At 45.6% G+C, this 22,822-nt stretch overlaps 1 protein-coding gene and 1 non-coding gene across 12 annotated transcripts in view; both read left to right on the forward strand.

Moving 5' to 3' along the window:
* The window catches only part of CCNY (cyclin Y), a 171,747-nt gene that overhangs the window by 24,699 nt on the left and 124,226 nt on the right, over window positions 1-22,822 (forward strand). The gene's annotated exons all lie outside the window — the stretch shown is intronic.
* On the forward strand, window positions 2,786-2,949 carry LOC112547443 (U1 spliceosomal RNA). Its single transcript, XR_003091184.2, has one exon. It is a non-coding gene; the product is annotated as a U1 spliceosomal RNA (small nuclear RNA).

Consider the following 22,822-nt stretch of genomic DNA (forward strand, 5'->3'; position numbering starts at 1 on the left):
TTTTTCTTTCTTACCTTAAGCCATGAAGATCTATGTATACTTTGTTAGAAATGTAATCATGCAAATGTCCTCCTAGCACCCACCCCCCCATGCAGTCTGCTTTCCTCCTCCGCTCCAACCCAGCCAGAGAGGACTGCAACAAATGAGTCAGATACCCCAAATAAACTGTCCCCTGTTTCTACCTCACTGCACAGATGCTAGCCTCACAACACAAACTACCTCACTGTCTCCACCTCACCCCAATGCCAACACCCACCCACTCCCTATTTTCCCCACTTACCTCATGCAGTCTGCTCCTTACCTCCCCCTTCCCAAGAGGCTTGAGAGTGCTGTGTTTCAGCCTCTCATTCCTACACTCAAGGGATTCTTCAAACTCCCTTCCACTCTGACTCCCCCTCCCAATTACCCACTCACCTACTCCCTCACTCCTCCTCTGCCTGCCTAGCCATTTATTCTCTCCTTATTTTGCTTTTTATTACCTGCTCTGAGAACTGATCAGTTTCAAGCACGGAGCAGCTGGGTTTAGCTGCTTGCTCAAGACAACACCCTGCCTCCACTGAGCTTCCTACCTGAGTGGGAGCTTTGAACTTTGGAGCAGAGCTCTGAAAACGGTTGCACAGGCAGCATAGCTTAGAGGGAACTATGGTCCCCTGCCACTGGTCCTCTCAGCCTTTTCCCCTCCCTGTCACTGGCTTCTTTAGCCTCTCTGTTGCCCAAGTGACACAGTTACCCCGGACCAGCTGCCATAACCGCTGCTCCAACCAGCACTGCAGCTGGCATGGCAGCACAGAGCCCTATCCCTGCTGCTGGGGTATTGTTCCTGGTGCTGGCTAGCGCACAGCCTCAATCGGGCTGCTGGCCTGCTCTGGCCTCAGCTGGGTTGCTGCAGCCTCTCCACCTGCCTCCCAGAGCTGATGCTGAGGCTGAGTGCTGGCCACAAGACTCAAGCGGCAGCACAAGCTCTCCACTTCATGGAGGAGGGGTGGGACTGAGTTCCCACCCCACGTGCCACTGAAAATTGGCTCGTGTGCCGTAACATACCGACCCCTGATCCAGACTGTAAGAAAGTGTGGAATTTCCTAGTCCCATGTCAGTTCTGGGAATGGGTTTTTAATCTTTCTTGCATCTTGGTGGAACAATCAGTGGAGGTACAGGGGGAATAAATGAAGACGTTTAGTGTTTGCTAACTGCATTATCTCAGACTATGCTCTCCGTAGGAAAATGGTGCAGGAAATAATGGTGTGCAACAATGCTCCCTACAATTTCTTTTATACAATTTCCACAGGTATGGAATAAATCTTGTTATATGTTCTGAGGCATGTGTGGCTCTGCCCCACTATGTGAAAAACATGGTACCAGCTGTGGTCAGTCTGTCAGTCATCTGGGCATAGGGTTGCCAGGTGTCCGGTTTTTAACTGAACAGTCCGGTATTTGAGCTTTCTGTCCAAGAAACAAATTGAGAAAATACAGGACATATAAATGTCCTGTATTTTCTAATGAAGAAAGTTTTATTATTATCATGAGTATCAGTACGTAGTTGCGTACTGCCTAGCTGGTAGACATGCCCCCCCTGCGTGAGCGTGTCTACCAGCCAGGCAGTACACAGCTACACAGTGGAGGGGGTGTTGGGGGGGGGGGGGGGGAGGGATGGAATCCCCGGGGCTGGACTCGCCCGTGAAGCTTGCCAGGACCGTGCGTGGGGTAGGCAGCACCCTGGGATCTGTGTGCGCCCAGGCCAGTCCTGCTTCCTGCTGCCTGCTGGCTGGTTCCCCCCAGCCAGCCCCGCTCCCCCCGACTCCCTCCCGGCCAGCCCCGCTCCCCACTGGCTGGTTCTCCTCTGGCCAGCCCTGCTCCCCCCCCCCCCCAATCTGAGATCAAGTGTGCCTGGTATTTTTTTTTTTTTTTTAAACCATCTGGTAACCCTAGCTGGGCAGCTCCCAAATCTCTGCTGCCCATGCGCTCAACTTACAGGAAACACTGGTGTGCAAGCCTTCAAATCTGCAATGCACACAACCATGTACTCAAGTCCATTTCATTATGCAAAGCACTTAAATACATGCATAAGAACTAAAGCACTTGAGCCTGTGCTTAGTTCTCAGAGAAGAGTGGGACTTAAGCACATTCTGAAGTGCTTAGCTGAATCAGGGAATGCATAGGATTAATTTTGGCAAAAGCCATTGTCCACATGGAGTTTGATCCTGCCAGACCCCGAACACTTCATTGCCAGTCCAGTGAAGCAGATGAGCGTTTGTAACATGAGAGCTGTAAGTAGTTCCATTGACCTCATTCTGGTTTTTAATTTAGTGTTCTGTTTTGCTGAATGGTCTTTCTTGCAAAATTGACATTTGCTAAACTTTATTACTGTGTTACCTAAAAGAGATTAATATGAATAGCACTACTTGTGCTATTTTGCCAGCAACATTTCTTTTTTACGGTATTATCTCCCTTTGAGGACATTTGGAGTGAAATAACTGGAAGCTGAAGAAATCTGAAGTTAGACTGGTCTGCAAATGTGTTGGTGAGTTGGTTCTCCAGAAAAATGTGTACATCCACTTAAAAGAGCATTGTCATAATGTTGGTTATGTGTTTATAACTGAGATTGATATAGTTCCATGCCCTTATTTAGAAAATCCTCTTGAGTTTTAATGCATGGTTTACGTCCCTTCAAATCGACAAAGTCTTGACTAGGATGATTTCTTTGGGATTGGTTTTACTTTTAGTAGGGCATTGGACTCAATGGCTTCCTGAGGTCTCTTCCAACCCCATGATTTTTATTAATCTTTCTCTTCTTCGAGTGACCGGAAGATAACATGATCATGAAAGTGGTTTTTCCTGGGTGAGGCTCAACCATTGCACTGTGGGTGTGCTGTCCCCTGTGATTTCCCCAAATGCGGGAATCTTGATTGCATAATTTGTGATAGTGGGGGACTGCGTTCCTGTTTTCTCCTGGGGAAAAATATTCCAGTTTAGGTATGTGCACATCCAGTATGCTGATGTTCTCAGCAATACTTGTAGGGGGTGACTTGTGCCCTCTATTGTCTCTTGATACATGAAAATATAAAGGACAAAGATGCTCCCAGATACCCCTTTGGATACTCCCTACGGCCCATAACAGTTGTTGGAGCATCTTGTCTTGCCTTTGCAAGCATTTCCTATTTGTCTGCTTTGTACCAGTTGCTGCTAATTTAGTGGTACAGTAAAACTCCATTGGTCCGGAATCCAATGCTCTGGCACCCCTGATAGTCCGGCACCATCAGGAACCCGGAATGCTTTGGCTGCTTGACAATTGGAGCTGCTCTGCGCCCGGCTCCCCTGATTCATCCGCTGCTGAAACTGACCAGCAGCTGAATCGGGGAAGCCGGGGGCAGAGTAGCTGGGGTGCTTCCGGGTTGATCCCATAGAGCTGCCCCTCGGGGCTGCGGGACCGACCTGGAAGCACCCCAGCTGCTCTGCCCCAGGCGTCCCGGATTCAGCCGCTGCTGAAACTGACTAGCAGCGGCTGAATCGGAGATGCCTGGGGCAGAGCCGGACTATCGGAAGGGGGGGCTATGAAGGGTCTGGGGGTGGCATCCCCCCCACCCCACCCCACCCCACCCCAGACCCTTCATAGCCTCCCCCTTCCAATAGTCTGGAATAGCTGATAATCCAGCACCCCCTGGGTCCTAAAGGTGCCGGATTATCGGAAGTTCACTGTAGTTTTAGGGTTAGGTAGATTTTCCTGTTAGTGTTAAGCGCTTTAGTTCCTTTGAATTCTGGTACTGGGACTGCCTTGATCATCAGGCTTCAAGCCTGTCATTCATGAAAAAAGAAGCTGCCGGTATGACTCACTCCAGGTGCTTGAAGTGTTTTGGAAGGTCACAAATTTGGGGTCAGTGTTTAGTTTGTAGGGACTTGAAGCCGAGGACCAAAAAGGCAGGGTGGTCAGTCTTTCTATTCGTGCAGACAGCTCTCCACCCTTGCTGAGCCTTCCCACTGTGAGTGGCTGCAAAACACATGGGGTTCAGTCAGGAGTACTCCTCCTGTGTTGGCTGACTCGTGGCACCAGTCTCCCTCCCAAGCACGGAGGAAGACACCCTTTAAGTTGAAGGACTCAGGATCTTGGAGAGAGAACTTCCTGGCACCACAGTTCAGCAAGCTTGAGACAGAGGAAGCAGAAAGCACTTGAATTCGAGACACCCAAGGAAGTCATCCACTTGGGCAGATGTGTTGACTCTGGCACAAGCACTGTTTGAACTCGGCCCCTGAGGAAGCACTGTTGGAACTCAGTAGCGCTTTCTGTGGTGTCTTACAAGCAGATGGCTGTCCTAGTGCCATTAGATCTGGAATCTGAAGGGGCACTATGGGACTTACTAAGTCTGTTGATAGCATTTTCATCAGCAGATCAGTTCCTTTTGCATGGAATCTTTTGGCTGGTCAGCCCTCTGCTGTGGCCCAGAAAGTGGTACTAATGGCTCCCCTGGATCTGAGTGCTTCATCTTTCAGAGCTGTCCACAGAGAAGCTGAAGCAAAATACAGGACTTTGTACACCAGACTAACATGGCTACATGTCTATTACTATTCCACAGAGAAGCTGGCAGTGATTTCTCTGGTGCCATCTTCTCCAAGCTCTCAACACCAGGAATAGCTCCCCTGGGTCAGATTAATGTTCACACTTGCAAGTTGGTTCACGTGTCTTGTAGTTGCATCTCATACTTCACTATAGCTCTTCAAAGGTTTACTGCTACCGGTAAGCTCTGGAGAGGGGCCCAGTAAAGATTCCCTCTAGGGCCTTATCCCAGTGGCTGTTTTGAATCCTTGGGAGTTTTCACCTGCCTTCAGGTTGTGCTTACTCTGCTACTTGGAATAGGCATCAAGACCCATCCCAACCAAGTACAGTTGGAGGTTGGGCTCAGTACTGAACAGGAGGGTTGCCCCAGAAGTGCCAGAGGAGGCTCGGCTGTAAAGATCTTGGCTTTATCCTTTTTCTTACTTGACGAGGCAGTGGCATCAGAAGGCCTCATGTGATGGCTATAAGGTCCATCAGGGCCTTTTCAAGAGGGTAGGTCCTGCCTTTAATGTCCAGGTGCAAGAGGTTTGCGAGTTGTCCCACAGTGACATTTTGGCCACTGTAGGACCATCTCAAGTGTCACGATGTATGAAGCTATCGTGGAGCTTACCAAAGTACTGAGGGAGACTGCACCTTCATACACCAACATCATAGTGGGGTGAGTGCAGGTAATATTACCCCTCACGGTTTCAAGCACTTTTATATCCATTCCCTCTGGGGGTCTTAGAGCTGCCAATGAAAGAGATGCATGCTGCAATGGCACTCCATCTCAGAAAAACTCTTTCTAGTTGGTAGAAAACTTTATTGGATGGGCTGGAGCTCAGGATTGCTACGCATCAGACACTGCTGGGATGCTATGATTTTAGCATGTAGGACAATATCATAAAAATAAAGGAGAGCCTGTCAGAAGGCACCAGACAAAAATTTCTTTCAGTGGTGGATTAATTAATGGCTTGGATCTTACTTCAGCTGGGTTTAGATGCTGCTGACTGAAGCTTGATTCATGTCTGAAGCCATTACGATGTATAGATAGATGTTCATGGCTGCAGTTGTTGGGTCTCCCTCAAGTTGTCCAACAGACCTGCACTCTGAGAGGTTATCGCTCTTCTCTGAGCAGATTTATGAAAAACTGCATAGCCAGAAGGACTCTAGGGCAATAGTTAAATCATGGGGCATTTAAAGACCTGCCTCTCAATTTAAAAAAAAGTCTATATTCAAGCCCCACATCACTATCATTTTTACACACCTTGCTACTTCTTGTGAGGAGAAAAGCAGAGATTGTAGATCATCTTCTTTTTCTGCAGCAGCTTCTAGTTTGCCCCATAATCTGGGAGTGCAGAGGAAATATTTTCACGTTTTTGGTGGGCAGCATGCCAGCTTCTGCTCTGCTATCCTTTTTGGAAAAAGTGCCACTTCTATTGGGCCCGGACTAATCTTTCAGGACCATGGTTACCTCCTCAGTGTCAATCTGCAGATGAGCATTCCCTCTATATTTTTTGTGTCCATGTGAGGAATGTGTGCACCAGTGTGGATGTGATGTCACAAAGTTTGTTCCACTTACGGTGAGGCTGAGGAGTTGGGGCTGAGGAGTTTGGTGTAGGGTTTGGGGCTCAGAGCTGGAACAGAAGGTTGGGGGGTGGACTGTGAGCATTAGGGTTGGGCTGGGGATGAGAGGCTAGAAGTGCAGGCTGCTTGGAAGGGAGACGATTGCCGCCGGCCCTCTCACTGCTACACCTTGGGATCAGGTAAGAGGTGCCTCTCCATAGCTGTGGCATCTCCAGCAGGGCCAGGCCGGGGGAGGGGTGCAGCTGGGTTGGGGCCTCTCCCCTAGGTGCAGCAGGTCTGTGCCAGGATTGGACCAGTGGGAGGGGTGCCTATTGTCGTGTGTCTTCCACTCCTTGCAGCCTTGGTAAGTCCATCCTGGTGCTGGGTTAGGCTCAGGGAGAGGTGTGTCTCCCCCATCGATGCAGGTCTGAGGCAGATCCATGCTGGAGGTTAGTGGGGACAGGTAGTTCTTCCTGCTGCAGCCTTGAGCTCCTGTGTGGGGCTGAACAGGCAGCGGTGTGGCTGCACAGCTTAGAGAGAACTTAGCAGCAGACTGTCTATCTGACAATCTGTAGACACCATAAGTAACCCTTCCAGTAGAATTTTTTTCAAAGGGAGTTCAAGATGTACCTTTAAATAGCAGAAAGGCATCGGATCAGTGTATTAACCTGATGAAGTAGAAGAGATTTTTCCATCTGGTTCCAGCACTGCAGGTTTTTCCCCAGTGTGGGCTCCAATAAATCATTTTCTGGAATATCTGTTACTCATGAAACAGTCCTGGCCATCAAGGTTTATTTAGCAGCTATCATGGCTTTCTGTCCTCCCGTAGCCAGTTAGTTCATTTTATCATTAATTTATGATGTGATATTATGATTAACGTATTATGTCATATAAAATCAAAGCATAAGATTGATTAGTATTAGTATTTCGAATGGATTAGGTGTATTACATAAATTGTGCTTAAATGATGAGGCCTGTAAAATGTCAGTTTAGCCATACTAGGCCATATGCTTAAAATTGCTTGACATAAGAGACCAAAAGAACAGGGTGTATTGATTTAAATAACTGATATAAATCATGATTTTAAATCACCAATAAATAAATAAAGTGACTAAAAACATTAAGCCTGACTGTGTTTAGAGTGCAGTTAATTTTGGAATAAGTCCCATTGAACTTACTGACACTTCTGTTTTTTGAGAAAACAAGTACAGAATGGAATTCCTTTGGAAAAGCTGAGTTATGCTGAAGTAAAATAAGGAATAGACTAATGGCATCACCGTTATGGTCTGTGACTATGATGTTCCAAAATAAAGGGCACATATTATGTAATATAAAATAAGAAAATAAACTCTTATTTTAGGTAAGCTAAACTTTTGTTCCCTAGCTATATCCAGCACAACAAACAGCTTGGGATTCTACTTGTCATATCATACTTATATTAAAAGGCATAGAGAGAGTCTTGAAGAATGATGCACTGCAAAATGAATTAAGTTCCTAGCCAGGTGATCCACTCAGCCATATCCACATCTTCATCTACAATCATTTTCTCCCCAAAAGCAGTTTTCCTTATATTTAATTCTTACAACTAGGCCCTGCATCTTCTTGCATTGCTCACACTTGACACAATTTCCTTTTTTACTCTGAATGAATTTCTTCAAAATATTCTTAGATAAATTTGACACTTTACGAATGGGCCTAAACAAAGATGATAATTATCTTACCCATTACAAAGATAGCTTCCCCAATTATCATCCCTAATATCATGATCTCATAGACACTAACCTCCCCCCCCTACGCCACCTCTGCTCTAAAATCTGATTTGTCCATTTTTTGTGTTCACTTTTTTTTTATTGTATCCCTTTGGTATATATGGTCATGCAAATTTGCTTCCATAACTTGATCTGAGAAAGTGAGTCTAGCCCACGAAAGCTCATCACCTAATAAACCATCTTGTTAGTCTTTTAAAGTGCTGCATAGTCCTGTCTTTTGTTTCAGCAAGACCAGACTAACACGGCTACATCTCTATTACTTTCCTAGATAGGGTGTCTCTTACCACAGCAAGGCTGCAGCTGGCCCAGGTCAGCTGATTTCTGCTCACAGGGCTCAGGCTGTGTGGCTGTAAAAGTGCTATGCAGATGTTTGGGTTTTGCTGCAGCTGTGAAACTGAAGAGACAACCTGGCTCTCCATCTGGGCTGCAGTGGCAGCTGCTGCTGTGCTCTGCTCCAAGCTTGGTGGCTCCCTGGGCTTCCTACAGGAAGCCTGGCTGCACGGAGTCTTCCAACTAACTCAGAGCCTGCTGCTTCCCAGGCTCTTGGTTCCTGCTGGGAGCAAGGCAGCTACGCACACTTTGGGTGTGGACCTCCCCACTAGATGTGAGAAGGTTGGTGTGGAGTTAGGCTCCGGGTAGGAGCAGCACAGAGCTGAGAGCCCTAGCTGTCAGTCCCCACAGTGTCCTTCCTCAGCCACTGGAAGTGCTCCTGGTGAGGACAGTCACGATTGACAGACGGTTGTGTGAACATTACCTAGGTCTGTTTAAGATTGTAGTATGGACGTAATATTGGGTTCAGTATTTCCACCTTCCTTGGTTGAGAGGATTCATTATTACCTTATTGCAGAGTGCATTGACACAGCAAACTGTCTAGGGTGGGAAATTATCTATGGATGAGTTACTTTATTTATTTTTATGATACAGCTGTTGTACTTACCCCTTTTGCAGAGTGTGTGTTGTGTGTTCAAGGGTGTATGTGTTTCCATGTGAGAGATTTTCAGGCTTTGGTGTTTTTTGTTTTTTTTTTTTTGTTTTTTTTTTTTTAAAGCTCAGGCAGAAGTAAAAGGAGTATTGTGAAATTATTCGCTTTTTGCATGTTAGGAAGAAGAAAGCTAAAGAAAAAGGTCAGGCAGCATTGAGAATGAAAGCCAAAGGAGTTTCTGATGTTCGCTTAATGGGCCCATACTGCATCAGAATCCTGGAAATAAGAATCAATGTAAAGTTAATATTTATTTTCCTTGATCCCTCTCTGACAATTCCAATATTTCCTTAAAATCTTATTTAAAAAACAGTATATTGATACTATAAACTAATCTTTAAAATGGTTTTCTGTTAGTCATAAATGTTGATAAATGCATCTTGCATGATCATAGTGGTATTTGTGATAGAATCAAAAGCACTTCCCTTTTTTGACTATATGCAGTATAAATCTTGAATATCATTAGGAAATGAACTGATCTTTGCCCTCCTAGAGGTGGTCCTTTCAGATTAGGTGTGAGTCTTGTTGGTGGGGAAACAGAGGCGCTTGCATTGTTAGGGCTCATGCTTATCTCTGTTCTGTTGGAACTTCATCCTCCCTGGAATTATTGTTTAAACACTTTTCACCAGTACTAACATTCATTTAAAACTTTCAGGGCCAGATATTCATCTCTTGTAAAGTAGAAGGTCATGTGCCTCACAGCTTCAGTAGACTGAGAATACTGCACACACCAGCCTCTGCTTGTATCTATTTTACCCCAGGAGATCCCTGTAAACCCCCCACCCATGTCCTTCTATTTTAGGGATGACTCGCTGCTGCTGCACCCTGTTCCCCTCCCAGGGGTTCTATGTGCCACCCAAACCAGTGTTCCCCAGCTCTATCTACTCTGTTTTCCCTAGTTTCCCCAGCATGCGAGGAGCTCTGTGTTCCTAGTGCAGGACGGAACAGGAGCAATCCAATGATTTGCTCTTCATTCCCCAAAAGGAGCAGCATGCTCGTTTGTCACATAATTCCCTGGTGGGGAGGAATGCTTGATTGCAGGGCAGAAGAGATCAAAACACTGAGCAGAGCCATCAGGGCAGGCATTGTGGGATATTGGCAGAAGCCAATTCTGTCAACAGAACAAACAGCCGTGTCTATGTTGGCTATTCTGTTAGCAATAAAAGGAGGGGGAAAGGAAAAAAAACACTCAGAGGTAGATGTTTTTGGTGTTGAAACTAAACCTTTTTCCTGACAAAAGTTGCAGTGTGTACATGCTCACTCTTTGTTGCCAAAAGGCAGTTTTTGTTGACACAACTTGGTAGTATAAATAAGGTCAAAGTTGTTGTCTTCATTTCAGAGAGATGGCGAAAAAAGCAAGGCGGTGCTTGTCAATCCAGCCTGTAGTAAAATCACGTGCTTTAATATAAAACAAGTGATCTCAGTGTTAGGAATGTAATAGTATAGTCAATTAACTGATAAGCAAAAGCTTATAGGTTAATGCTGTAGACTATATGCATTTCTCCTCCCCCTGTCTCCCACTAGTAAATTTTGTTGTAGGCTGGCTCAGTCCTGGCTTACACTGGGTCTGGGATCTACCTCCACTGTGGCTCTGCATTCAAAGTCTATAAGGAGCTAGGCTGGCAGGCAGCCTGGTTCCGTTCTGGCTCACATCAGGTCCAGGAGTTCAGACCCCGTCTCCCTGGACAGGGGCTGCTGCTGCCTCTGTATCAGAGGCAATAGTGTGGGGCAACAGGCAGCCAATCCACGAGGGGGGCTGGTTTTGAAACTAGCTCCCTTCACGGACCAGCTCCCACTTGCCACCCCACACTGCTGCCTCTGACACAGAGGCAGTGGTGGGGGGCTCCTCTGGAGTGGGGCTGGAGTGCACTGGCTGCTGGCCCTACCCCTGGGGACTATAGAATAGTCAAGTAACCAATAAGAAATCAACTATTACTCAGTGTTATGGGTTAGAAGACAAATGACTATTTACAAAGCACCACATCTTTATTTACAGAATAGTAGGAGGTCTGGGATTTGATAGGTGACTGTGTCCTCCTCCTTCATAGGAATTTTGTAATGGTTATATTAATCATGCTCCTTGCCACTGGATATGACAGCTAGGTTTGGATGAGCCACTGGGCGGCGGCGGGGGGGGGGGGGGCGGAGGAGGAGGAGGAGGGGGAGGGTATACTTCACCTCAAATAACTTGGAAAAGAAGCCCAGGGTTTTTTGTTTCTGGAAATTTACTATCTGTTTCATAGGTGTTGATGTCACCCCTTTCTCCAGCTTAAATCGTAGCATGACCAGATGTGGCTTCTGACTCCTGCCAGAGTTAACTGAAGATCTTCTGCTCTGGTAGCACTTTATAGGCTAACAAAACATGTAGATGGTGGTATGAGTTTTTGTGGGCACAACCCACTTCTTCCGATAACTCTGGTCATCTGGAGAAGTGGGCTGTACCCCCAAAAGCTCATGATACCGTCTACATGTTGTGTTAGTCTATAACAGGGGTGCCCAAACTTTTTTCAAAGAGGGCCAGATTTGATGAAGTGAACAAGCGTGAGGGCCGACCATTTTGCCTGACATTCTTTGAACCATTAAAATTAAATGCAAATTAACTATTTTATGCAAAGTTTATTGCAAACGGCATACTTTTCATTTCGTCACATGGATGGCAAATCTAAACAGGTGTTGAATCACTCTGCCTTTCATATCTGAAGGCCAGATGAAAAAAAAAATCCAGGAAGCTGAAATAAATGTCAGGAACATTGTAAAGTACATTACATATTATTGGTAATAAAGGTTGTCTGTCAACTTTTAAGTTCAAAAAATATGAACAGGAACATAACACCAAGTATACATGTTGTGTCCAAATATATTTATAACTGATTTAGACCAACTGACATTAACTGAGATTTTACAATGTATTCATCTCAATACATATGGATTTGTTGGGGGCCATAAAAGATAGATATTGGCAAATTACCTGGGGGCCGTATTAAACCGGAACATGGGCCGCAATTGGCCCGCGGGCCGGACTTTGGACATGCCTGGTCTATAAAGTGCTACCAGACCATTTTTTTTTCTGTAACAGACTAACTCGGCTACCCCCTGAAGCTTTTGAAGATTTTTCTGAAGTATTAGCACACTTCACTTACCCCAAACACCCCAGTTTAACCTATTTCTTGTGCTGGGAGTTCCATGAGGCTTTATTTTTTCTCTTGTGGTAACTGTTTTCCTAAAAACTTAAAAAACAACAAATAGTCTGGTAGGACTTTAAAGACTAACAAAACATACTCTTGTCTATCTAGGTGGCATTAGCTGTTGAAAAATGTGCTAAGAGTCAAACATTGACTTACAGTTAAAGAGCTTATGTAAAGTACCTACATTAACAGCTTTGGAAAAGGAGCTTTGCTAGTCAGCCACAAAAATGGGTACAGCCTAGAGAGTGCTGGTGCATGCTTTTCTGTAGACAAAGGTACTTCTTTTTTAAGTAGGGGGCCACTGACCCACAATAAAATCAGTCGGGAGCCCCATAAGAAGAAAAAACCCAACTCTTCTGGGCTTCTGGCGGTCTGGGGCAAGTAGGTTTTGTGGGGCTGCCCTAGGCTCAATGAGGAGTTCAGTATGTGTGTGGGGGAGTAGGATGGGGTGCAGGATATGGGAGGGAGGGTGCTCAAATGAACTGGGGGTACGAGTGCAAGGTAGGGGGATGTGGGAGAGGGAGCATAGTGGGGTGTGGGGTCTGGACAGGAAGGGGCAGCGGTTGGGGAGCCTACCTGGAAGAGCTTCAAGGAGGAGATAAGAGTGACTCAAAATGGCTGTATGGGGTGCAGGAAAGGGCTCCCTGCTGGCACTGCCCCCTGCTGCTCCTGTTGACAGCTGCTTCTGCCAGGAAGAACCCATGGACCAAATCTGGCCCCGGCTTGCCTTGTTAGTCTGCCTCAACCCTTACTTGAAAGGACATTTGGTGGGAAGTTATAGTTGAGCCTCCAGGAACATCCAGTCCTTAGCTTCTCTACTGAGATACCTGCCTGGGAAGAACTGTCCTGAGACTACCAGCCCTTTCCCATATCATGCAGCATCTGGGTAAATAGTGGAGGGGGATGAGGGATGTTTAAAAAGCACTGGTGTGTTACAGTATGTGTTTAATTGTTTGTCTGACTTGGAGCTGCTACCCCATTTTATTAGACAAAATGTCATTACCTAATGGCTGTCTCTGAAGGAGAAAAGAGATTAATTGGGAGCAGAAAACTTATTTGAACAGTTTAATCTCTGGTATGCTGTTCTGTGTGTTTGAGAAAAGGGTCAGCATTAGGGATGTGAAAGTGTAAACGCTTAACAGATAATCCTGGACTTTTCTGTTAATGTTCATGGTTACATGCAGGCTCCCACCCTGTTCCTCAGGAGCTGGCTGCCACCCTGTGCTTCTGCTCCTGTATCAGAGGCAGCAGCAGCCGCCAGCTCCCTGGGAGCAGGACTACAGGATGGTGCCGGTATGCACTAGGAGCTATCTTAAAAGTTGGCTCACAATGTGCACCAGTTGCCACCCCATGCTGCAGGTGCAGGTAACCATGTAACAGCTGGGATTTTTGGCAGTTACACGTTTACCCAATTACCCGCTTTTTAACATACCTACTAAACATACTAAGAAGTAAATCAGAAAGGAAAGCATCTTAACACGGAGCCAAATGAAAAAGCCTTTTTCCATAGAGAAGATTGTCTTTAATACGTATTGGATGGTTAGATAAGTAGAAAGACTTTATTTATTAACAAAAGCTTAACAAAAACCCTGGCCTTTTCTTGCTGCTGTTTGAAAAATCTGCCTGAATGGAAGACAGAAGATCATAAAGAGACAACACTGTGGAAAACCAGGATGCATCGTGACCCTAATTTTAGTATTTGCACTTTATTGGCAAACAGGAATATGTTTATTTTAGGTTTGTCATAAAGAAATGAAGATCAAGAACCTTGAAGCACTAACGTAAATAAACGATAAGCCAGCTTCAGTGTTAAATCATGTCGGTCTGGTTATTATTGTGATTTTTGCTAAATTGATGCACTTGGTTTCTTAACACCTAGCTGAGTGTTCTTCTACTTGGCTGAAATTTAACACTCTCGCCATCCTGATCAGGTGGTCAGTAATAGATCCCTACTACAATATTTTTATTATTAGACCATTGAATCACTATCCATAGAGATTTTATAGAACAGTTTAGTTCATTTAAGATCACTTGATTGGATTGTATGGTTTGTTTCACATAGTACCTCTCGCCCACCAGCACGACCTGTTCTGTCCTTCTGATTTTATACCATAGGCCAGTGGTTTTTATACTACAGGTTGTGACCCCGTACTGGGTTGTGGAATGTCAGGCACTGGGTCTCATTGCTGCAGGGTGATCAGGTGACCAGTGGGGATGCTAAGGAAGAGGTGGTCTTCTGCTGCCTGAGCTGTGCTCCAAAAGTGGCTGGCAAAAGTCCTGGGTCCTTGGTGGAGGAGGGGGGAGAGAGTGCGCAGGGCTCTGGACACTGCCCTGCCTTGAGCACTAGCTCCACATGCCCATTGGCTGGGAACCTGCTGATGGATGCTTTTGGGGTGCAGCATGTTCTGCAGTGACAGGAGAGGCAGGAAGTCTGCCTTAGCACCCTTGTTGCACCACAGACTGGGAGCTGCTTAAGGAAAGTCCTTCCTGCCATAGCCCTGACACCCCCAGAGCTGGAACCCCCTCCTACACTCCAAAGCTCCCATCCTCAACCCCACTTTGGAGCCCACACTCTAGTCAAATTATGTTGGGTTACAGGCATCAACAATTTTCTTGAACTGGATCATGAGAAAATAAGTTGGAAAACCACTTCCCTAAGCGACCTGTGAGGGGGGCATGAATCCCAAGCACCAAGGGTGGGAGGGACAAGAGCCAGACAGCCTCCAGTGGTGGGATTAGTGATGGGGAGCACTTGGTGCCAGCAGAGGGCAGGGCAGGCGGCACAATGACCCCAATTTGCTGTGCTCCTCTGGCTGCATCACTCAGAGAAAGGAGTGGTAGGACCACTCGGCACTCACCTATGGAGCAACACAGCTGTGAAGCAGAGTAAAGTGGAGCTATTGCTTTGTTTGTCCCACTGCTGCCTGTGCCGCCTTTTTAGCTCTGCTAGTCCCTGGGCCATATCACTTGGTGAAGGGAAGAGAGGCAGAGCAGGGGTGAGGAAGAGGTAGGGAGAGGGTGAAACGGGCAGAACGAGGGTGGGGAGAGGCAGGACCTGGGGTGCAGGGGTGGGTTGTCCCGACCCTTCCCTGAACTCCCCTCTTTACCAGTTGCCTCACTTTTTGGCTTTTTGCATTACGTGATGTAATGGAATGGGATTATTTTTCATTTGACTGTTTCAGATGAGATCCTGCTTGTAGTTTATCATTTTCCATACTCACCTCCTTAGTAAGACATAGAGAATCTCTGCTAATAGACCTTTCCATTAGGATGTTTGTTCAAACAATGTGCTCTTCCACATTTGTTGGCTTTACCCAGCTCTTAAAATTAAATAGGTCATAGAGCAGTTTTTAAACTGTCAGCAATCTGGTTCCATTTTGGTTTAGGTAGAGTTTAAACCTTGACTGCTGGATGTGCATATGTGGGAGCCAGTGAGAGAATACTAATGTGGTTGTGGAGGGTTAAGTATTAGAGAAGTTAAATAATTTAGTAAAGTTGGTTACTGAATGCATAACCTTAAAATCCACCACCTGCACTTTCCAGTACCACTGCATTGCTAAAGCATATTAAAGTAAAGGAAGAAGTTACACATTTCTGGTGAGGTTAAAGAAACCTTCTGGTGTAAAGGGGATATTTGTCAACCTACCAAAGTAATTTACTTAGTACGATATTGTTGGGTTAAGAAACAGCAACTTGATCATTAATAAAACTTCTGTATGGATATTAAAAGTACAGGCAGTCCCCGAGTTACGTGGATCCGACTTACGTTGGATCCGCAGTTACGAACGGGGCTTTTCTCGCCCCGGAGGACGGGAGCGGCGGGACGCCCAGATGTGCCGCGGTCCGCCACCCCCGTCCTCCGGGGCGAGAAAAGCTGCTCCCTGTCTCCCTGGTCTGCAGGGAGACGGGGAGCAAAGCCTTGGAGCACGCCCGCAGCGGGACAGCCTAGGCGCACTTGAGCTGTCCCCCTGCGGGCATGATCCGCGGCTTTGCTCCTCGTCTCCCGACCAGCAGACCAGGGAAACGGGGAGCAAAGCCACGGAGCACGCCAGCAGTGGGACAGCCGCGGCGCGCCTGGACTGTCCCGCTGCCTGCGTGCTCTGCGGCTTTGCTCCGCATCTCCCAGGTCAGCAGTCCAGGGAGACGGAGCAAAGCCGTGGAGGACTTGGGTGGTCCCGCCACCCCCGTCTCCCTGGTCTGCTGGGGGAAGGGGCGGGTGCAGCGAGTGCCCCCCTCCCTCCAGCAGACCAGGCTTTTCTTGCCTACCCCTGGGGTAGAGCAGCTGGGGGCTGCCGGGTTGGTCCCGCAGCGCCGCTCGGGACCAACCCGGCAGCACCCCAGCTGCTCTGCCCCAGGTGTCCTGATTCAGCCGCTGCTGGTCAGTTTCAGCAGCGGCTGAATCAGGACGCCTGGGGCAGAGCAGCTGGGGTGCTGCTGGGTTTCTCCAGTAGCGCCGAGGAGCCGCGCTACTGGAGCAACCCAGCAGCACCCCAGCTGCTCTGCCCCAGGTGTCCCCAAGTCAGCCGCTGCTGAAACTGACCAGCGGCTGACTACAGGAAGCCCGAGGCAGAGTTGCTCTGCCCCAGGCTTCCTGGAATCAGCCGCTGATCAGTTTCAGCAGCAGCTGACTTGGGGACACCTGGGTTTCTTAAGTTGAATCTGTATGTAAGTCAGAACTGGCGTCCAGATTCAGCCGCGGTTGAAACTGATCAGTTTCAGCAGCGGCTGACGCCAGTTCCGACTTACATACAGATTCAACTTAAGAACAAACCTACAGTCCCTATCTTGTATGTAACCTGGGGACTGCCTGTATAAATAACTTGCTGTTTCTCTGTTCTCTGAGGCAATAAAGTGATTCAGAGGCTTCAGTTTTAAAACTTCATTGTTTCTCCATAGAATACTTTGGTTTTATCATGTTTTCATTAAATGTCATGCTCCGGCTAAGATGAATATATGTGGATTGAGTATCTTCAGTGTTAAATTAAATGAAAAACTATGATTGTATTTGCATTGATCCGCAACATTACTGGGATAATTGTTGTTTCTTGTGACTCACAACAGCTAGACTTTTGAGTCTGTTTCTGGGTTCTGTAAAACACAGTCTGTTCTCAGGACTCTTTCAGATGGAGTCTGACTTTGGGACTTTTAGAAAATGAGCAAAGCTTCAGGATTAACACTTGTCTCTCTGTGGGTGCACTGATGTCTTGTTACGAGTGCTTGTGTGTGTTTTTATGCATCCTTATTATTGCTTGTGTTGGAAAAGGTTAATCTCTGTTTAACCCATACTCTTAAGAGATTATTTTCCTTTACTGTATTAATTATTTACAGACTTTTAAACACTTTAAATTCTTTAAAATCCTGAAGTCTTATGTTAAGTCTAGATAAATTGGTGACATGCACTCTTATATGAACACCATAATTCCTTTTAAGGAAACCTGCCTTTTTACCCACAGGTACCTATCAGTGTGTGACACTTCCTAGTATGGGAATAGAAGCTGAATCTAATAAATATGTGCTGATGTTTAGAGCCATACCAGAAAGGATCCTGACAATGAATTTTTACTATCAGCCTCAATATGTATATATTGGAGAGAATTTCTAGTGTAATCCTTACTTCGTTCTAAAATAATGTCTTCTCTTCTTAAACCTTTGTACTCCGAGTGGAGCATAGGTCACCTACAAGCCTCCTCCACTTCACTCTGCTTCACATCTGCCTAAAATGATGTGCCAGTAACATAATTCCATTGGAACTGATATTTAGACCTGTGGTTTAAACTGCATAAAAGCCATGTTCTTAGTAAAGTTGTGATGTTAGGGAATTACATATGAATGCTGTGCACTGGAAATGTCTGAAAAGTTTCAAAAATGAAAAGTTTTGTAATATATGTAAAATAGTTAAACCATTTCTGCAGCAATGTTGCTCTTTTGCATAAGTTTTTCAGTAAGCAGCTTCCTTTTCTGTTTTTAAATAATGGGGGTGGCTGCACAGTGGAAGTGTATATTCACATACTTATCCCTACAGTTTCTGAGAGGCCCAAGAATGAATGGGCATAGAGATAAGGAGGAAACATTTGCACTGCTTCTGTCTGTACTAGAGATGTGAACATATATCCGAGTACATGATTAACCGATGAGCCTGGGCTCATAAATTAACCCTTTCAGTTCAATGTAGCCTCTCTTCCCTGTTGCTTCTGTATCCGAGGCAGTAGGGGGAGGGAGGAGGAAGTGGGTTTGGTTTAACCCACCTGCTCCCTCCCCCGCCCTTTGTGCTGGTGCCTCTTACATGGCAAAGAGTAATTCTAATTTCTAGCCGTGAGGGAAACAGTGGATTCCTCTTGATGTCAGTTTACAGGTATAGGTGACAAGCCAGTTATTGAAAAGTGGTGTAGCATTCTTTTTTTCCTCAAGCCAGCATTTTTTTGAGTCTTTAAGAAAAACAAATAAAACCAACAATCCTAATTGAGGATTCCGCAAAGCCTAAGTCTCGTGCTTTGAATACACAATAGCAGTGCTTTCTCAGGTGCTTAATCACCTGTGCCTGTATTCTGTGTTAGGGTTAAGAAGGACTTCCTGTTGAGAGCTAAACATTTACCCTCAGTTGGAATTTAAGGAGTAACCAGTTTTTTGTGTGTCAAAGAGATGCAGTGTATGGACTGGAGAGATCTCCATGAGAATACTGTAATGAATGAAGTTACCATCTACTTCACACCAGAATTTGTTTAAATGAGGGCAAGCTTGAGACAAATGTAGGTGAGTTCCCCAATTAATCTTTCAGTTGTACACAGATTGGTTCGTCATGGATAATTTATGGTATATTGCAACAGAGGAAAAAACTCATTTGGGAACTAGTTACTGAAAGGCAGTTTATGGCTTCAATTTTATTATAGTTTATTGCTTAGGTCTGACATGGAGAGGCAATGTATGAGCTACATAAAAATCCTGCCAGTTCCAGACTTTGTGTGCAAAATAATCATGTGTAAAATTATGATGACAGGCATGTATATAGTCTTTGTGTGATAGTTGGTGAACCTGGGAAGTACTCGGGTGAGAAACCCATGAGGAAGTTGCAGCGAAAGGAGAAAATCCTGATGGATTTTCCTCTTAGAGAAGGCAGTTGCTGTGCAGTGATGTGGGAGTGGTGTAAGGTTTCTTGATTAGATAAAGGAACCTTAGGAAGTTATTGCTACCCACCCATTTATTTCTGTACTGACTTGTCCAACAAGAGTCCCCAAAGAAGGATTTGTTGTATTCTGAGCTGGTTGTGTAGATTAATATAGTGTCTCTTCTCTTAGCTTTGAGAACTGAAAGCATTTGTCTCATGCAAGGCGCTAATACTCCTAACAGATATTCACTCCTCTCATTGTTGGGTTTGTAAAATTAATTAAGATTTATTTATCATATCCACTAAACTCATTGGCTACGTCTAGACTGGCCCCTTCTCCGGAAGAGGCATGCTAATTTCAAACTTTGGAATAGGGAAATCTGCGGGGGATTTAAATATCCCCCGCGGGATTTAAATAAGCATGTCCGCCGCTTTTTTTCCGGCTTGGGGAAAAGCCGGAAAAAAAACATCTAGACTGGCACGATCCTCTGGAATAAAGCCCTTTTCCGGAGGATCTCTTATTCCTACCTTGAGATCCTCCGGAAAAGGGCTTTATTCCGGAGGATCGCGCCAGTCTAGACGCTTTTTTCTGGCTTTTCCCCAAGCCGGGAAAAAAGCGGCGGACATGTTTATTTAAATCCCGCGGGGGATATTTAAATCCCCCGCGGATTTCCCTATTCCAAAGTTTGAAATTAGCATGCCTTTTCCGGAGAAGGGGCCAGTCTAGACGTAGCCATTGTGTTTGTAATGTTGGAGTGTACAATATTTTTCTCTTCCGATCCCTCTGTAAAGAGCTGACTGACCAGGTTTATTGAAGTCAATGAAAAGACTTGAATCAGTGAGCTTTGGATAAGTATCTGAAGGTGAACCTTTTAGTTTCTGACTACAGCTTAGGAATTATTTCTCCTTTCCCTCCTGCTGTTTAGAGCAGTGTTTCTCAACCAGGGGTACGAGTACTCTTAGGGGTACTTGAGAGAAATCTGGGGGATACATCAACACAGTTGAAATTTGGAGAGAACTGAATTTTTAAGTTTTACAGTGTTTTATTATTTTTGTACTTTTTACACCCAAAAATTTCATTGCCCGCCTGGCTATGATTAAGTTGTTTAAACAAATCTGTTGCGTGTGCGCGTGCGCGCACACACACACACACACACTATTTATTTAAAGGGGTATTTTATAAAAAAAAAGGCTGAGAAACTCTGGTTTAGAGGTGTATAATCTTTAGAGAACAGAGTTTAAGTAATTGGATTTGATGTCACTTAATGCTAGATAATTCATTTTTAATAGTTGATAAGGATCAGGCTTTGAAACGAGACATTTTAAAATTGATATCAGTTCCTCATAAGCCATTAATTTTGGGAGGTACATGATGCAGCACATTTAAACCCTGTCTTTTCTATCTTTGCTGTAATAGGTGCTGGACGCATAGATGTCTGTGAACGTATTTGCCAAAATATTTTGATCTTACATTTTTAATTTTGCGGGTTTTGCCCACAAAAGCTCATGATACTGCATATTTTTGTTAGTCTCTAAGTTGCCACGGGATTACTTGTTGTTTTTAAAGAAATGATCACTTTTCCCATCTCCTATATACTGTATACCAGCGGTTCTGAAACTTTTTGGGCTCCAGAGCCCTTTACATGTGTAAAAATGTATGTGGAGCCCCACTGGTCCACTGATTGTATGTGTTGTTCCTATCTATGTTTCCAATTTGTCAACATCGCGGAGCCCCTGGAGATGTCTTGTGGAGCCCTGGGGCTCCGTGGAGCACAGTTTGAGAAACACTGCTGTATACTATGTATATATTTACTATAGACCTTAAATTATTTACTAATCCACTTTTATCAAAAATGTCTTACTAAATACTTCCCCCTCACTGTGAGGGACTATGTGCATGCTTTAACTTTTTTAATGTTTTTATCACAGATTTTAATATTTTAGTGCAACCATTAGAATGGTTATATTTTAACTCTGTAGTGAGGCCTTTTTTGCTCTGAGCAAGCATGCTTAGGGTTACCAGATGAATTTCCAAAAAAATACCGGACACACATGATCTCAGAATGGGAAAGTGGGGGGAGGGATGACTGGCTGGGAGGGGAGTGGGGCTGGCCGGGAGGGGGTCGAGAGGAGCGGGCCTGGCTGGGGAAGATCCGGGGGGGAGAGGGGACCAGCTGGTGGGGAGTAGGGCGGAGAGGTGGTTGGGGGGCGTGGAGCTGGGAGGCGGGGGGAAACCAGATGGTGAGAAGCAGGGCTGGCTGGAGGAGATCGGGGGAAGGAACCGGCTGGCGGCGATCAGGGCTGGCTGGGAAGAGGTTGGGAGGAGTGGGGCTGATCGGGGGAAAGGAACCAGCCGGCAGGAAGCAGGGCTGGCCGGAGGGGAAGAGCAGGGGTGCGAACTGGCTGGCAGGGAGTGGGACTGACTTGGGCGCACACAGGTCCCGGGGCACTGCATGTCCTGCATATGATCCCAGCAGGGCGCACGAGCGAGTCCGGCCCCGGGGATCCTGGCCCCACCCCTCTCCTGGCTGGTCGACATGCGCATGCAGTATGCAACTATGTACTGATATTCATGATGATAATAAAACTTACTTAATTGGAAAATACCGGACTCTTATATGTCCGGGATTTTCTCAATTTGTTTTCCAGACAGAAAGCTCAGATACCGGACTGTCCAGTTCATAACGGGACACCTGCCAACCCTAAGCATGCTGAAGATGACTATGTAGACTGGAAGTAAACTGCAGAAATTCCCTTAGCACTTAAGAATTGATTGATTGATTGATGCAAACCTTGAGACCTTTTTAATCTGCAAGTAGTTTCTCATGTTCTAGGGTGGTGTGGCAGAGGCCAGTGCAGTCCTGTATTGTACATTTTGAAGATTGTAAATGTAATGCCCTTTTAAATAGGAAAATACCATGTAAGCAGCAGGCTGTTTGACTAAAGTTGTTTTTTGCTTACGCACATTTTGAACTCTCAGTATGTTTGTGGAAAGTTTGTGACCTTTTTGCCTGACGTGATCATTCCTTCAGTGTTTGCTCTGTTAGCTGTTTCAGTTTCCTCTCAGACTGCAATCAAGCCAAGGGGTGATTGGCTTTTTGTAAGTATTTGTTGTTGTTTTGAATTAGCCTTCTTTTTCATTTATATGACATTCCAGCACTTTACATGTCATTGAAAGAGTGGGGAGGGGCGTAACATACATCTGTCTCTCTCTCTGTCTTTCGCTGGTTAGACCTTTTCCTATCCTCCACCAACTTTTGCCTTGTCCTTTAGTAAGTTCAGTTCCACCAAGAGAAGAGTGCTTTCCTTCAATATCATGAAGAAGATAGTGAAGAGTTAAGTAACCTCACAGGCCATACTTCAGCAACACATCAGCTGACCGTAGCTCTGATATATGTGTGCTAAGTCTGTCTGTTTGATTGTGGTTCCCCTTTTTGGTTGAACTGACATTATTTCTTCACATTCGAGGCTAAAAGTCTCAATCATTTACTAACAAGGTAATGCATCAGTACAGGGCATCTTCAAGCAATTAGTCTAGCCAAGATAGAGGCAGGAGGTATGAGTGCGGGATTGTGGGGCAGTTTGTTGTGCATGGGGGAAGGAAAATATAGACATGTTTGAATAACATTGAGCTGCTGCAATGGCAGCTGGATGATGGCCAGCATTCCTAACCTCTGCTGTGGGAGAGCAAGTGGC

This window comes from Pelodiscus sinensis, chromosome 2 (genome assembly GCF_049634645.1).
Source record: "Pelodiscus sinensis isolate JC-2024 chromosome 2, ASM4963464v1, whole genome shotgun sequence".
In the NCBI taxonomy this organism is placed as follows: domain Eukaryota; kingdom Metazoa; phylum Chordata; order Testudines; family Trionychidae; genus Pelodiscus; species Pelodiscus sinensis.